The 18,827-nt window shown below is 43.9% G+C and overlaps 1 protein-coding gene across 1 annotated transcript in view; it reads right to left on the bottom strand.

Moving 5' to 3' along the window:
• LOC139471706 (transmembrane protein 163a-like) overlaps positions 1-18,573 on the bottom strand; it is a 36,093-nt gene extending 17,520 nt beyond the window's left edge. The window contains exon 1 of the mRNA XM_071254175.1: positions 18,530-18,573. The gene's annotated coding sequence lies outside the window, so the exon portion shown is untranslated. The remainder of the gene's footprint in view (positions 1-18,529) is intronic.
• Positions 18,574-18,827: the final 254 nt, after the last annotated feature.

The raw sequence follows: 18,827 nt of genomic DNA, 5'->3' as shown, positions 1-18,827 counted from the left end.
TGATTATTTACATATAAATATACATCAAGTAACATATACATCTCCTACCTGGACGCTCTATGTTAACACACCTCCTACCGAGACGCTCTGTCAACACATCTACCTGGACGCCCTATATCAACACACTCTTCCACCGTTTCATCAGAAATGAAACATCTCATGGGACACATGACGGACGCGTATAATTAAAGGCGCTCTCTCCGATAGTAACTCCTTCATACAGGTTTGAGCCTGAAAATCAATCAATTCCAATCGCCAGTTTCCGAGACAAGGACAAGATGACTCGTTAATCCGGTACAGTGCAAGCTCGTTAATCCGCTACAGGTACACCTCGTTAATCCAGTACAGTTAAACCCCGTTAATCAGCTACAGTTAAACCTCGTTAATCCAATACAATAAACCTCGTTAACCCTGTACAGTTAAACCTCGTTAATCCGATACAGTGAACCCCCTAATCCGATAAAGAGCAACGCAGTTTATCCGGTACAGTCAAACCCCGTTAATCTGGTAAAGGGACACATCGTTAATCCGGTACAGTGCAACGCCGTTAATTCAATCCGGTACAGTCAAACCCGGTTAATACGGCACAATCAAACCCCGTTAATCCGGTACAGTCAAACCTAGGTAATCCGGACTATACCTTTTCCCGGGAATTCGTTCGAGAAAACCAATTTCCCCATTAACGAATCAGTGTAGCAGACCAATGCCTTCGGTACTACATGAATGTTATTTTAGTAGACACCGGTTGTTACAGTACTTATGGACACTATTCCAAAATCAGGATTTCCGGTTTTCATATATATTGTTTTTCATTTAGGTGACGAACCTATAGTTAGACAACAATTTGAATTCGTTAGCGCACAATATGATTAAACAAATATGTTGCAGAGGGTAGCAAATCCCTGTTAACGGATATGTCAAAAGAAAATTCAAATGAAAAAATACTAGAACTTGGAAATCATATCTCTTGCACCTTTAAAACCAGACAACACATGAATCGCATCTTTCATTCTACGACTAAAGTACGCAAAGAACTGTTAGACTGGTTCCTGACTCGAGCTGTTGAAATCATACCTCAGGTAAAGCAAACTCGCTTTGAGGGCATGTGATCGCAACGACTTGGCCCCTACCGAGTCGAAGTTTACCACACGATTGTCTCGCGGTGGACGGCCCACAAACTGACCTTGTCTCGGTCCCCCTTGCGGCCTGACTCAGTGTCTTGCCAACATATATTACCATATCTTTGTTTAAGTATTAGTTCTCATGCAAATACAACCATGACAGATAGCGGGTTATTTGGGACATTTTATAACAGTTTCTTTGAGAGGCATTTAGAAATTAGAGTACAAAGTAAGGATCAGATATATGACATGCTTCTTGGAGTTTTCGAAGTGTCCAAGGGCGTAAGTTTCGGCCCTCGGATGGTAGCTCAGGGTGATGACGGAAGACAAAACTCAGGGGTGAAGTTTACACGACAGCAGCCATATTTATTGATGCAGGTTGAAATGAGTCGAAATTGTACATGTTGATAATAACGTGACAGAACGCACACCATGTCAGTCGGGTTTTGTAGAGCGAGGTATTACATAACGTGTGGCAAGGTCATTGTCCCACGTGTATGTATATACGTAAGATACGGCGACGTTAGGAGCTGTTAATTAAAATTTATAGATAGCGCTGGAGATTAGGGGTCCTGCCCGGAGGGGCTTATGATAAGAGGGGAACGCCAAATGTTTGCTGAATATATTAAACAGACAAAGGGCGTAGAATTTCGGTGCACTTGGAAACATATTGAACCAGTTAGGTATTTACTGTAAACAGCTATATTTCTGCGCCGTTAAAATATTGCGAATACCACACCAAAGACAATACTGCGACGAGATATTTTTGCGAGTTGCGTGTTGAGATGACCCCTCGATTACCAAACAATAGACAGCTTCTCTCCGAAGCTAGTTAATCTGAGTTGGCCGGAAAGTTGACCGGAAGAGATTGCAAGGGGTAACAGTGACACTAACTGATCTGTTTACACTGTCATTTGTGATGTATTGTGTGACCATTCTGCCTTCATTTGTGTTTTTAACTTATTGAGTAACTTGTGGTTTTGGTTGATGATTTCAACATTTGATGACGTGTTGCAATGAATAAAGTATGTATGTATTATTTATACTTATTTTTGCGTAGATAAATTAAATGTAAAATAAAAGTATTGAAATGGTTTGCACTATTTAAGTAAAAGTATTGAAATGGTTTGCACTATAACAGAAGCAATCCACATCGAAGGACCCCTACGGTCCAATACTCCTAAACCCCAATACTCCAAAATCCCATACTCTACACCCCAATATTCCTACACCCCAATTCTCCTACACCCCAATACCCCTACATCCCAATACCCCTACATTATCATTATTAGAGCTTGTACATTTTATCCACATCCTTAAAGTGGATGTACATAATAATGACATCTCATATAAGAAATAAACGGTTCGTGGCCGTTGTTTTTGTACATTAAAAGACTGCAGGGAGAAAAAAACCTACATATATATAAAAGACTAGTTATGCTATGATTACGCGCAAAAAAAAAAATAGACTGACTTTCGTTTTCGTTTAATTCTATCATTTTCAGTCTCTTGGTGATGAAATAGAGCACAAAGCTGTAAAATGCCATTTTTTGGCATGTTGTAAATTGCCTAAGTGAAAGTTTCAGTCATTTTACACATTGACTGCAACATAGAGAAGCTGTACACTTGTTTGCTGGGTAAGCTGGATAAGATGGCTATCGTATCTGTATCAAACAAAATCAAGTTCCGTTAAAAGTACGAAATAACTTTCGCGCTCCCCACGTTTGGCCAAACCTGTATCCAACAGCGATATCCAATGAAACAATTGATTTTCGGGGACAACAAGTACCACCATTAATGTGACATAACTCTATAGACCTCATTTTAATTAAGAAAGCAGACACTGTTTCATTGTGTAGCGGTAAATTACGTGCACAAGTGCATATCCTCGAGGACGCACGAGATATTTGACGCTTTGATTGACAGGTGTCAGATACGAATGGTATAAGCTGGCAACAGCCGTTTTGTGTTTTTGTTAATATAAACATTTGTACATTTTAAAAACCAACCTCCAACAGAATATCTTATCCTTTGAAACCGATCTCATTTCGGAAACAGGAGCAAACGGTTAAAACCGATAAATTGTGAACTATTGCAAGTGATATGCATATGTGAGTCATGCTGCACGAGTAAAGTTAAGTCAGCATGACAGTGATAACCACGTGCCTTCAACACCAGGTTTAAATGTACGGGTCACGTGTCAAAAGGCTTACTAGTGGTTATCAAGTTGCACTTTTTCCTAATATTGGAACTTGAATGAGTCTTTGACTGATTTTGTTTTTATGATGTTATAAAGGCATACCCACTGGGGAAGTCATCTACGTCATGGCCGTGCTCGTGGATATATTGTCTCTTAGTTCTCGTGGTCAGAGATATAAACTTGTCCAATAATTTCACAGCCGTATATTTAACACTTTCAGTTGGCCAAAAAGGGTCTTTTTCACACATCCACTATATTGAAAACATCAAGCTTCGTTATTAAATTCTCTTTAGCGCAGCTGTTTTTACCAGAGGTGGGATTTTGAATCGAGATTAGATAAGTTTTACCTACAGTTCAGCTACAAAACCAGATGTTTGGATGTTTTTTTAATTTAAAAAACTGATAGGCCTGAAATTTCTTTACAAAAACCCCTTGCAGCAATGTATTTTTTGTAGCAGGCAATTTCATTTTTGTCATAAGTCTGAAGCAAAATAATTTCTTTCATGAACTTTCGGACACAATTGAATAATAACACCACCTCCCTGATCATGAAATGGTGGGTCCCGAACAGCATTGTACACCAGCGTTATAAGGATCTACTGTTGTGATGTTATAATATAAAATGCCAATGTAAGAGAACAATCAGTCCTGATATTCCGTATTATTCCATTTGGTGTAAATTACACAATAGCTGTACTTCTTGCTTAGTATATAAGTGCCGATTGAAGCTGTGGACTCCTGCCCTGATATTCCCCTAGTCCAGATGCAAGATGTGTAGATTGAAGCTGTGGACTCCTGCCCTGATATTCCCCTAGTCCAGATGCAAGATATGTGGACTGAATCTGTGGACGCCTGCCCTGAGATTCCCCTAGACCAGGTCCAAGATGTGTAGATTGAAGCTGTGGACTCCTGCCCTGACATCCCCCTAGACCAGGTCCAAGATGTGTGGATTGAATCTGTGGACTCCTGCCCTGATATTCCCCTAGACCAGATGCAAGATGTGTAGATTGAATCTGTGGACTCCTGCCCTGATATTCCCCTAGACCAGATGCAAGATGTGTAGATTGAAGCTTTGGACTCCTGCCCTGACATTCCCCTAGACCAGATGCAAGATGTGTAGATTGAAGCTGTGGACTCCTGCCCTGACATTCCCCTAGACCAGATGCAAGATGTGTGGATTGAATCTGTGGACTCCTGCCCTGAGATTCCACTAGACCAGGTCCAAGATGTGTGGATTGAAGCTGTGGACTCCTGCCCTGACATTCCCCTAGACCAGATGCAAGATGTGTAGATTGAAGCTGTGGACTCCTGCCCTGAGATTCCACTAGACCAGATGCAAGATGTGTGGATTGAATCTGTGGACTCCTGCCCTGATATTCCCCTAGACCAGGTCCAAGATGTGTGGATTGAAGCTGTGGACTCCTGCCCTGATATTCCCCTAGACCAGGTCCAAGATGTGTGGATTGAAGCTGTTGACTCCTGCCCTGAGATTCCCCTAGACCAGAGGCAAGATGTGTAGATTGAAGCTGTGGACTCCTGCCCTGAGATCCCAAACTTCCCAACCCAACACCCCCACCCCAAACCCAAACCCCCAACCCAAAACCTAACCCCCGACCCAACCGCCAACCGCAACCACCAACCCCAACCCCAACCCCAAACCCCACCTCAACCCCCAAACCCACCCAAAGCCCCAAACCAAAACCAAAACCAAAACCAAAAACCAAAAACCCCACCCCCAAGCATAGTTTCACACGATGAGGGTCTTCAGTTCTCACGTGCCTACATAAACTGTAAACTACCCAGCCATCAACATAAATATTAATACAGTATGGTGGCACTGTTATGTGTGGTATTTGTGGACCATGCAATATAAAGTATCTGTATATCTGTCACAGCTGACTGACTGGTCGATTTCTCCATCAACAAATACTGAATGTTCTTCTAATATATTTTTTTAAATACACAAAAAGCCCACGTTTCTTCGATTTTTGAAGCGTTTCAATCACAGCAACATGTATAACAGCTGCATGGTCGACTGCATGGTTGCTGTAGGTTTGACGTTGCTAATAGTGCACCATGCCTCTGGAATGTCTCAATTTCATTTGAACCGAAATCAGCCAAGATGATAAAAAGGCTTGCTCTTTATAAAACAATTGTGTGTTATAAAGACCTCACTTCCCACACCTGCTCCAATACAGCTGTGTCTGCTGCAATACAGCTGCTACTCCTGTCATTATTACTACCCATCCTGCACCAGTCACACTACAGCTGTGTCTCCTGCTATACAGCTGCTACTCCTGACGCTACTATCACCCACCCTGCACCACTCACGCTACAGCTGTGTCTCCTGCTATACAGCTGCTACTCCTGCCGCTACTACCACCCTGCTGCACTCACGCTATAGCTGTGTCTCCTGCTATACAGCTGCTAATCCTGCCACTCTATCACCCGCCCCTGCTCCACTACAGCTGTTTCTAATGCTATACAGCTGCTAATCCTGCCACTATGATCACCCGCCCCTGTTCCACTACAGCTGTTTCTGATTCCGTACAGCTCCGAATCTTGCCACTCTATCACCCACCCTGCTCCAATCACACTACAGCTGTATCTGCTGCTAATCCTACCACTACTACCACCCATCCTTCTCCACTCACATTACAGCTCCTGTTGCACCTATACCAACTGCTACTATTACAGCTACTGTTGCACCTATTCCTACTGCTACTATTACAGCTCCTGTTGCACCTATACCCACTGCTACTATTACAGCTCCTGTTGCACCTATACCCATTGCTACTATTACAGCTCCTGTTGTACCTATACCCATTGCTACTATTACAGCTCCTGTTGTACCTATACCCATTGCTACTATTACAGCTCCTGTTGCACCTATACCCATTGCTACTGTTACAGCTCCTGTTGCACCTATACCCACTGCTACTATTACAGCTCCTGTTGCACCTATACCCACTGCTACTATTACAGCTCCTGTTGCACCTATACCCACTGCTACTATTACAGCTCCTGTTGCACCTATACCCACTGCTACTATTACAGCTCCTGTTGCACCTATACCTACTGCTACTATTACAGCTCCTGTTGCACCTATACCCACTGCTACTATTACAGCTCCTGTTGCACTTATACCCACTGCTACTATTACAGCTCCTGTTGTACCTATTCCTACTGCTACTATTACAGCTCCTGTTGCACCTATACCCACTGCTACTATTACAGCTCCTGTTGCACCTATACCCACTGCTACTATTACAGCTACTGTTGCACCTATACCTACTGCTACTATTACAGCTCCTGTTGCACCTATACCCACTGCTACTATTACAGCTCCTGTTGCACCTATACCCATTGCTACTGTTACAGCTCCTGTTGCACCTATACCCACTGCTACTATTACAGCTCCTGTTGCACCTATACCCACTGCTACTGTTACAGCTCCTGTTGCACCTATACCCACTGCTACTATTACAGCTCCTGTTGTACCTATACCCACTGCTACTATTACAGCTCCTGTTGCACCTATACCCATTGCTACTGTTACAGCTCCTGTTGCACCTATACCTACTGCTACTATTACAGTTCCTGTTGTACCTATACCCACTGCTACTGTTACAGCTCCTGTTGTACCTATACCCACTGCTACTATTACAGCTCCTGTTGTACCTTTACCCATTGCTACTATTACAGCTCCTGTTGCACCTATACCTACTGCTACTATTACAGCTCCTGTTGCACCTATACCTACTGCTACTATTACAGCTCCTGTTGCACTTATACCCACTGCTACTATTACAGCTACTGTTGCACCTATACCCACTGCTACTATTACAGCTCCTGTTGCACCTATACCCACTGCTACTATTACAGCTCCTGTTGCACCTATACCCACTGCTACTATTACAGCTCCTGTTGCACCTATACCCACTGCTACTATTACAGCTCCTGTTGCACTTATACCCACTGCTACTATTACAGCTCCTGTTGCACCTATACCTACTGCTACTATTACAGCTCCTGTTGCACTTATACCCACTGCTACTATTACAGCTCCTGTTGCACCTATACCTACTGCTACTATTACAGCTCCTGTTGCACTTATACCCACTGCTACTATTACAGCTACTGTTGCACCTATACCAACTGCTACTATTACAGCTCCTGTTGCACCTATACCCACTGCTACTATTACAGCTCCTGTTGCACCTATAACCTACTGTTTTAACAGCTCCTGTTGCGCCTAAACCTGCTGCTTCTATTATAGCTCCTGACAATATCATTTCACAATCTTTCTATAAATTGTTTACTCTCGACCAATTATGCCATTTCGGATTAACCAAATGTCTAGGGCTGGCTACTCACCGACTTCAATTCGAACGATGATCATTGAAAAGTCTGGTTCACTAAATCACATGCAATGAACACACTTGCTTCACATTGTAATAATTATGTTCATAAGTAATAAGTCATACTGACCATTCCGATTCCTCGACCAAGACAGCAGGAGTCACAGAGATATAGTGCTCTGTGTCGATGACGACGGCTTAATGACCATGCAGATAATTCCTATGTTTACAGGTGCGTGGCATTTAAGGTTAAAAAGTGCTGAAACAGGTCATTAGGTTTCATTTATACCAAAACGCATCTATTTTTTACGTTATAATATGTTTTGAGAATTTATATATGCGGACAACTTCAAAATATAGTAACATATTTTTTGTACACTGCATATTGAAAATTGTCGATATCAACGTCAGCTGCGGGTCTTTTGCCATAAAATTAAAGCAATAAGCTTGTCATTGTTTCCAAACGTTATGGTGAAACGCAATATTTCAACGTAGTCAAGCATGATCGCGGACTTTATTTTTCTTAAATTCTGTTATTTGATGATTTTAAGTTTAAGGTGTGTTTTGCTCTCTTTATATTTAAGTACTAGATGAGATGTTTCTCAGGTAGAGTTCAGAGGTTTTTCATTTTAGTGTTGTCTAACGCCGCACTCAACAACATTCAAACAATATGACTCCGACTTAGTTCAAGCGACAAACCAGTGATTGATATGATGAATGACCAAGTCACTCAAACATGTCACTGGGTCTGACCACAGATCTATTTAGTCACCTCTTACAACCAAGCAAGTCACGGGGCCTGATCAACTGTCTATTTAGTCACCCCTTACAGCCAAGCAAGTCACCGGGCCCGACCACCGATCTATTTAGTCACCTCTTACAACCAAGCAAGTCACCGGGCCCGGCCACCGATCTATTTAGTCACCTCTTACAACCAAGCAAGTCACCAGGCCTGATCAACTGTCTATTTAGTCACCTCTTACAACCAAGCAAGTCACCGGGCCCGACCACCGATCTAATTAGTCACCTCTTACAACCAAGCAAGTCACGGGGCCCGACCACCGATCTATTTAGTCACCTCTTACAACCAAGCAAGTCACCAGGCCTGACCACTGATCTAATTAGTCACCCCTTACAACAAAGCAGGTCACGGGGCCCGGCCACCGATCTATTTAGTCACCTCTTACAACCAAGCAAGTCACCGGGTCCGACCACCGATCTATTTAGTCACCTCTTACAACCAAGCAGGTCACCGGGTCCGACCACCGATCTATTTAGTCACCTCTTACAACCAAGCAAGTCACCGGGCCCGACCACCGATCTATTTAGTCATCTCTTACAACCAAGCAAGTCACCGGGGCCGACCACCGATCTATTTAGTCACCTCTTACAACCAAGCAAGTCACCGGGCCCGACCACCGATCTATTTAGTCACCTCTTACAACCAAGCAAGTCACCGGGCCCGGCCACCGATCTATTTAGTCACCTCTTACAACCAAGCAAGTCACAGGGCCCGACCACCGATCTATTTAGTCACCTCTTACAACCAAGCAAGTCACGGGGCCCGGCCACCGATCTATTTAGTCACCTCTTACAACCAAGCAAGTCACCGGGCCCGGCCACCGATCTATTTAGTCACCTCTTACAACCAAGCAAGTCACCGGGCCCGACCACCGATCTATTTAGTCACCTCTTACAACCAAGCAAGTCACCGGGTCCGACCACCGATCTATTTAGTCACCTCTTACAACCAAGCAAGTCACCAGGCCTGATCAACTGTCTATTTAGTCACCTCTTACAACCAAGCAAGTCACCGGGCCCGACCACCGATCTAATTGGTCACCTTTTACAACCAAGCAAGTCACGGGGCCCGACCACCGATCTATTTAGTCACCTCTTACAACCAAGCAAGTCACCGGGTCCGACCACCGATCTATTTAGTCACCTCTTACAACCAAGCAAGTCACCGGGTCCGACCACCGATCTATTTAGTCACCTCTTACAACCAAGCAAGTCACCGGGCCCGACCACCGATCTATTTAGTCACCTCTTACAACCAAGCAAGTCACGGGGCCCGACCACCGATCTATTTAGTCACCTCTTACAACCAAACAAGTCACCGGGCCCGGCCACCGATCTATTTAGTCACCTCTTACAACCAAGCAAGTCACCGGGCCCGACCACCGATCTATTTAGTCACCTCTTACAACAAAGCAAGTCACCGGGTCCGACCACCGATCTATTTAGTCACCTCTTACAACCAAGCAAGTCACCGGGCCCGGCCATCGATCTATTTAGTCACCTCTTACAACCAAGCAGGTCACCGGGCCCGACCACCGATCTATTTAGTCACCTCTTACAACCAAGCAAGTCACGGGGCCCGACCACCGATCTATTTAGTCACCTCTTACAACCAAGCAAGTCACCGGGCCCGACCACCGATCTATTTAGTCACCTCTTACAACCAAGCAAGTCACTGGGCCCGACCACCGATCTATTTAGTCACCTCTTACAACCAAGCAAGTCACGGGGCCTGACCACCGATCTATTTAGTCACCTCTTACAACCAAGCAAGTCACGGGGCCCGACCACCGATCTATTTAGTCACCTCTTACAACCAAGCAAGTCACCGGGCCTGACCACCGATCTATTTAGTCACCTCTCACAACCAAGCAAGTCACGGGGCCCGGCCACCGATCTATTTAGTCACCTCTTACAACCAAGCAAGTCACCGGGCCCGACCACCGATCTATTTAGTCACCTCTTACAACCAAGCAAGTCACCGGGTCCGACCACCGATCTATTTAGTCACCTCTTACAACCAAGCAAGTCACCAGGCCTGATCAACTGTCTATTTAGTCACCTCTTACAACCAAGCAAGTCACCGGGTCCGACCACCAATCTATTTAGTCACCTCTTACAACCAAGCAAGTCATCGGGTCCGACCACCGATCTATTTAGTCACCTTTTACAACCAAGCAAGTCACTGGGCCCGACCACCGATCTATTTAGTCACCTCTTACAACCAAGCAAGTCACGGGGCCTGACCACCGATCTATTTAGTCACCTCTTACAACCAAGCAAGTCACGGGGCCCGACCACCGATCTATTTGGTCACCTCTTACAACCAAGCAAGTCACCGGGTCCGACCACCGATCTATTTAGTCACCTCTAACAACCAAGCAAGTCACAGGGCCCGACCACCAATCTATTTAGTCACCTCTTACAACCAAGCAAGTCACGAGGCCTGATCAACTGTCTATTTAGTCACCTCTTACAACCCAGCAAGTCACCGGGCCCGACCACTGATCTATTTAGGTAGCAGCCTGCAACCTCGGGGTATCGCGGTACTTACGCGGCTAAACGGAACAAAATGCACTCACTAACCTTTATGTTAATTCGTGTTCTCTGTATCAGATATCATTCATGTTATCAAACAATGCATATTTTACTGATAAAAGTTCATTATTTACATTAGTAGCTCCGAGTAAAAGCCGGGCCTCAGGCTCTCTCTGACAAGGGAGAGAACTCCATCGTATCGCGGTACAGAGAAAAGTTGTGTATGGAGGTATGAATTGGACAAAAAGAGGACATAATTCTACCAACCACTTGGTATGATCATGCCAGACATCAGTGATTTGTCCAGACAAGTGCAAAGACAGCACAAGTAAAATTCTAAATGTGTTATCAGCAATAGGTATTCAATGCATATTTACCGAAAAGTAAGAGAAAAATATTTTTATAAGTCAACATCAAAATATCAGAAATGATATTTTAAAAATAATTGGATGACAATAATTTGTCACAAAATGGAAAAATGTTAAATGTCAACAATAAATATATAAAAAGCACTCCTAGTATGCCCAAAGTATGTATTTATCTTTTGGTTACTAGTGAAGAACGTATTTCTAAGTTTGGCATTATGGCCCTTATGATCTCCCAATAGATTCTGGGCACAGAGCGGGAAAAAATGTACGGACTACGTAACTTCCGTTACCTCGTTAGTCGCCATTAATATGCAGATGATCTAGTTCAGGTCGATAGAGAAAGTTTACTTGGGGAACTGCGGGTTATATCGTTGGCCATTGATAGATGGGGGTAAGGCAATATTACAACAAATGCCAGAAATATGTATCAACGGATTAATAACTCCTTACTTACAGCAGACGGAACATTCCGAGGAAATTGAAATTGTTTACCAAGTGAGCACTTCCTGGCTACTGATTTGCATTAATAGACAGCCGCTAAGAGGCGTGTCCCGCGTGAACTATCGGAAATCACAAATGCCGCGATACGATGAATGCCGCGGTACCATGGGGTCCGAGTACATATGGTACAAGTCAGAATAAGGAATTGCACCAGACATCATATTGGTCACTGATGCGTCCAATTAGGAAATATCCTCCACATGTCAATGGTTTCGTGCGGTCTGGTCGGAGATTTTGCGCAATCCGGGTATTTGGGATGCGGTTGAGGTGACTGTGGTCGTCCTTTCAGGTAGGTGGCGCAGTCGGATGTCGCGATCTTGGCCGGGGGTGGTTACTCTTGATCGTCCCGACCTTGGCTGACCCATGAAACCGATCCCATAGCCTTGATATGGTGCTGGGCGCTACACTGAAAACCCTGGCTACAGCTGATCGGGATTCCCCTGCCTGCAAGCGGACGTTGTTTCTTTGCCATTCTGTTAATCTTGGCATATTGTTGAACTATCAATGTTCGATTGACGAAGATGCCAGGCAATCAAAACCCATGCACTTTCATACCGTTCATTGTGCTGCTGCACGTGCAATACGTGCAGCTTCATAGCCCTTTTGTTAACGCACTGGGTGCATTTTTCCGAATCGTACGTGTTTCCCGACTTATGGTTTGCATGTCCTTGCTGTGGTCATTTTGATCCGTGAAATTTTTCAGTGACACTATAACACATTAAACCTCTTCATTTTGCACCACTTGGTCTGCTAATTTTTGCTTTTATCGCCAAGAATATCCTTATTGCGTTTCTTTTTTTGAAGAATATATGTCTGAATATATTTTTTGGTCAACTATTTTCACTTAAACTTTTACAGTGGCCAATTAAATTATCGTTCACGTGAAACATAATCATGTTTCTGAAAAAACTTTTCACTTCAATACTGTTGTCTCCGTGATGTTCCTTGTCCCTTATGACGTTCCTCGTCCCCGTGATGTTCCTAATCCCCGTGATGTTCCTGGCCCCCCATGATGTTCCTGGTCCCCGTAGTGTTCCTGGCCCAATGACATTCCTGGTCCCCTTGATGTTCCTGGCCCCATGATGTTCCTGGTCCCCGCAATGATCCTTGTTCCTGATCCCCACGATGTTCCTTGTTCCTGGTCCCCATGATGATACTGGACCAAGTGATGTCCCTGGTCCCCGCGATGATCCATGTTCCTGGCTCCTTATGTCCCTGGTCCCCATGATGTTCTTTGATCCTGGCTCCATGATGTTCCTGGTCTCTGAGATGCTACTTGTTCCTGGCTTCGTGATGTTCCTTGTCCCCGCAATGTTCCTTGTCCCTGGTCCCGTGATGTTACTGGCCCCCGTGATGTTCCTGGTTCCCTTGATGTTCCTGGTCTTCATGTTGTTCATGGCTCCTTTGTGTTCCTGGTCCCCGCGATGTTCCTGTTCCCTGTGATGTTCCTGGTCTTTATATTGTTCATGGGTCCGTGATGTTCCTGGTCCCCGTGATGTTCCTGTCCCCCACAATGTTCATGGCTCAGTGATGTTCCTGGCCCCCGTGATGTTCCTGGTTCCCGTGATGTTCCTGGTCTTTATATTGTTCCTGGGTCCGTGATGTTCCTGGTCCCCGTGATGTTCCTGGCCCCCGTGATGTTCATGGTCCCCGCGATGTTTCTGTTCCTGTGATGTTCCTCTTCTTCATATTGTTCATGCTCCGTGATGTTCCTGGTCCCCGTGATGTTCCTGGCCCCCGTAATGTTCATGGCTCCGCGATGTTCCTGGTCCCAGTGATGTTCCTGGTCCCCGTAATGTTCATGGCTCCGTGATGTGTTAAAAATATATCGAAAATTAACGATATGTTTTGTTTTGTTTAATTGTGTCTAACAAAGGGGCGATACATTGACGAATCATTGAGTAAGTGTTATAAAATATATTTTAGCATAACAGTAATACGTATACGTTAACAAGCTTCGCGAGGCTAAACAGTCCGATCCGGCTGATAGTGTGTTACCATGTCTGAATGATCCTCTAGAAACCGACTGAACTCACCAAGGCTACATAACACAATGTTTTTTTCCAAATACATGGATATATTTATGACACTGAAACACACGGTGTATTAAGCTCCATATCGCCAGTCGGATCAGAACGTGATATGTCCCTTCATCCGGCTATTCCATATGTATACAACAGCGCTGTATTAATGGATGGTGATAATGTCGAAAATATTATTTTCATTCGGGAAGGCGGGAGGAAATTAAAGACATATGTGTAAATATTTCATTTTAAATATATGCTGCGTGTGACTTTTTAATGGCTCCCGTCTGACATTGTGATATGTGTGTCCCATATGAACATGACAGTTATCAGCTATTAAATCTTTATAATGTCAATAGAATTACTGAATTGTAATCATTTCTTCAGAATTATTCAAGAAAATGGTTGTAGACTGAAAGTTATGTCACGTCCTGGCATCATGATGTAGGACGGAGGCGGCGGTTTAGCCTAGTGGTTAAAGCGTTCGCTCGTCACGCGGGAGGCCCGAGTTCGCTTCCTTTCAAAGGGACAATGTGTGACCCCCATAACTTGTCTCCCCGCCGTCATATTGGTGAATATTGCTGCCATCGGTATAAAATCCAACTTACCCTCTAACAGGCGAAATCCCAAGTGCTGCCGCCCATATGATGCTGACAAACCAAGGTTCATAACGATACGGAAATTTAATCATAGGATTCTGGTACATCAAGGGGACGCAACTCTACAAAGTTGACAATACAAGGAATTATAACAGAGTGAATGTGGACACGAGAAACGATTTAATTCCTTGTCATTCAGACCAAAGAATCCGGGACTCCTTATAGTTTCCTGGTGCCCAACTGCCTGTATTTCGGACCACACCTCTACTATTTATATCATAATTGATTTCCTCACATGTTACAAAGAAGAAGGGGCGGTCGGGTAGCCTAGTGGTGAAAGCGTTCGCTCGTCACGCCGAAGACCCGGGTTCGATTCCCGACATGGGTAAAATGTGTGCCCATTTCTGGTGTCCCCCGCCGTGATATTGCTGGCATATTGCTAAACGCAGCGTAAAACCATACTCGCTCACTCACTACAAAGAAGATTACGAAATATCTTCTTACAAATCCTAGAGTCAATTCAAAACAATTGCAAGTCAAACGTATATGTCAGCTCGCCGTTTCACACCTAATAACATCATGACAGACAACTTCCGTGTGAACCCAACGGCGAGGACTGTCGACTACAGCAGAAACATACATGCATCACCATCACACTGTGACTCAGACGTTGTGATGTCATACATGTATTAACACTCTGTAGTCCAAGGAATAATTCATGCAGTCACATGAGGATTCAGTTAGTGATTCAGTTGGTTTGCTGAAACAGCTTCAGTTGGCTGTGTCGCTGTATGGGAGTATCGTACCGGAGTAGAAACCTGATCGTAAGGAGGTTGAAGTATTCGCCAGTTGTTTTATATAAACTGCCGGGCAAATGAAAGTATACACTTGGAAACTGGATTTGACCTTAACGTACCTTTGGTATGTTCCCTCTATACACGTTTAGGGTCTAAACACATGAAATGAGCTATCGCCTCATAGCCTAAACACAGCATCCCCATAATCCATACATGTTTAGAATTTAAGTACATTCTACCTTTAAACGTGTTTAGAATTTAAACACCTTTACACGTGTTTAATAAAGTGCATATCACCAGGCTTCAAATATGGATTGGATGTATAACACATATCTAAAATTAGATATGCAAATCAAATTCCCAGGCACTTCCAAAACACATATACCACCAGGACTTACAAAGAACCTGGTACAATATTAACACGAAACTGTACAACTAAAGCAAGGTAATGGTGACTAGGAAAATTGACACGTGGTCTCTAGGTGGTAGCGTAACGGACTTCATATTAAGAGGTTCGAATCCCACCGAAGTATAACAATTTTGTGTTCATCAATGTGTTGTTGCTGTATGCCTGATAGTATTTCTCTCACACAGGAAGCTGACAATGAATGTGATCTGATTACTGCTTAATCTTTTCATTTAGTGACCACCTAGTAAAGAGAAGACTAATTGATTGGTAAGGTCTACACGCACGTTAGTGTCTGAGTGGGCAATGACACTCGTTAAGTTAGTAAACTTTGTAACTATTTCTGTCAGTGAGGGCAAGATCAGGCCGACCACGCATGACTAAACACGGGGTGACCGGTACTTGCGCACTCTGTATTTACGCATGTTCCTAACAGCAACCGCAACGGCATAAAAAAAACATCAGGAGCCGCACGTCTCCGTGTCCAGTATTGATGGCCTACCGCACCTTCTGTGGAATGACCTTGACCTATGAACATCAACGTCAACTGGACAAGGACAGTATACAACACTAGAAGATCCGTGATTGGCAGAGAGTGTGTGTGTTTCTGTTCCTTCCATGGTGGTCGTGTTGGGTTTATCGTCAAAGTAGGGGGAAGGGCTGTCGCCAGGCTGCATTCAGACAGTGCATCCACATGGTGGCCATGGGGTGCGGTTTGGGGAAGAAATTTGTGGCAACCAGCGGACGGGGCTTGACGTCATCAGTGGCAACCTCAACGGCCAGATCTCCAGAGATGACGTTCTACGACGCGTGTTGTCGCCATTCCTTCGCAAACATCAACAGGGAACTGGTTTACAGCACGGCGACGATAGGCCGCACACTGCAAGGGTTGTCCGATTTCTACCCTGCGCACAACGTCGCCATTTTTCAATGTCCAGCTCGCTCACCAGGACCGCCTGAATCGTCAGGAGACGTCCGTATCCACCAAAGAACCGCCAACATCTGAACGCCGCCTTGAGTAACGCGTGACAGGGAATTCCCAATGACGTCCTCAGGCGGCTGTCGACATCGATGAGACGTCGAGTCTGGGCGTGTATTTGTGCTAGTGGTGGTCATAGTCGCTACTGAGAATGTCTGGTATCTCTGAGCCAACTGATCATGACAGTACCTGCTTAACTCTGCTCATTATTGTGTGCTGTGAAATTGCAAGCTCTATGTTCCTTGAGACGTCATGTAGACCTCCCGTCGTGAGATACTCATTGCTATGATGTATGTCATATCGCCTGTAATACCCGTATCAAATACATCACATCGAACAACCATATTTTGTGTGTTTCCTTTTAGCCACCATCAAACTTCAGCGTATTCATTCGGTTAATGTTTATATTTGGATACCTAGTTGAGAATATTTTATGTCCGTTTCAATTACCTCTGCTCGGATACGTCAGAAATCACATGTGCTTGTTTGTTGTTTATCGACTGAACCTGCATCACTCCTGGCTTTCCTTTCACATCAAGCTGACGTCGTGATATAACTGGAACACTGTCCAAAGCGGTGTTAAACTCAACTCAATCACTCCCTGGACCTGCCATAAACACGATTATAGGAATTTGTGTTGTTCCGACCTCCAAGAAGACACCACTTCACACCTTCAGGTATATAACGTACGGGGTTTGTGTAGAATATAAGATGAATATGTTTAAATGAACCCACAGACTGTTCTTTCATAGAGTGTAAAGACATATGCATTACAGAGAGCAGTATCACCGAAGGGAAGAGAGAAAACGTGACACTTCAGGGAATCTTTGCCACCCAGAGTTTCGACTCAATCGAGATGGGACGGCCTCGAGAACTTAGGGTTTACGCTAAGACTGATTCTCCTTTTCAGCTTGGCAATTACCAGATACTCATCTGATTACATGTTTAGTTATTTGTGAGATTCTCATTCACGTGACAATGTCTGTGTTATTTCGGTGATAATTTGGTCGGGGAAATATCATGTTATAGCATTACATGTAAGTAAGCATATATTGCAGAGTTTACTTTCCACACTTCAGTGAAATAGTTTCACATCGACTTCCTGAAGTTACGTATGAGCAGCGAAACCTGCAGTCAAGAAATATTTGTTCCGGGAACGGGCTTACTGCACATGCGTTGGAGACCATGTTACGTTGGCTGTTTGCATATTTTCGTCGCTGGGCCGACTTATATATCCAAGTGATTTGACACTGATTAAGTCAAAAATATAAACAACAGTGACAATGAGAAGTTTCATGGATGGCTACATTACAATGAAGATAGGCATCTTATAAGTAATGGCAGTTTGGTGCTTCCAGATATGGTTTGGTTTGTTGTTTAACGCTTACTCAGCACTATTCCAGCTATATGACGACGGTCTGTAAATAATCGAGTCTGAACCAGACAATCCAGTGATTAATATGAGCATGGATCCATGGGATCGATGACACTTCTCTTTGACGAAATTACATGTTAGAATTGGGTAACTGACAAATTTCACGAATACGAGGGTGGGGTGGAGGGATATATGGGTGTATAAATGTACTCGACAATTGAACTGTGATTCAAATCCATCGCAAGTTATTAAATGCAATGTCTAGAACTACAGGCAGTAGGTTAGCGCCAATGGACCGCAGACCCCTTTAAGACGCTATGAAATCTCAGGTAAGTCGAACATCCGACTGTGTTTAGTCTCGTGTCAAGTCAGAATTGACTTCATTTGATCTGATATGGCGAGTATATTTTTCATTTGGCGAAAAACATATATATACCACGGATTGACAACAGATCTTACCTTTAACAAGTGTTCGTCACATTTACCTCGTGTGACAGACTCCCAAAGACCATTCACTGATCATGACATGCGCAGTTATAACATGACCAGTTGGTTTCACAATCACATCCTTACAACAACCAACAAACTGCAATATTTACCTAGCCTGTATTAAATTTACAATTGAAATATATATTAATTGAAATGGGTCCTGCTGTCATGTTCTGTCAGATATGGTGTTTTGAATCGCTTGCACTCACGACAGTGTTGATATTAACACCACAGCTGTGTGTTTTTGTTAATAACGATGTGTTCGCCG

Source organism: Haliotis cracherodii, unplaced genomic scaffold, assembly GCF_022045235.1.
Source record: "Haliotis cracherodii isolate W230 unplaced genomic scaffold, xgHalCrac1.p SCAF_23, whole genome shotgun sequence".
Classification (NCBI taxonomy): domain Eukaryota; kingdom Metazoa; phylum Mollusca; class Gastropoda; order Lepetellida; family Haliotidae; genus Haliotis; species Haliotis cracherodii.
Note: the sequence above shows the minus strand (reverse complement) of the source record. Positions and strands in the feature narration are given on the sequence as shown.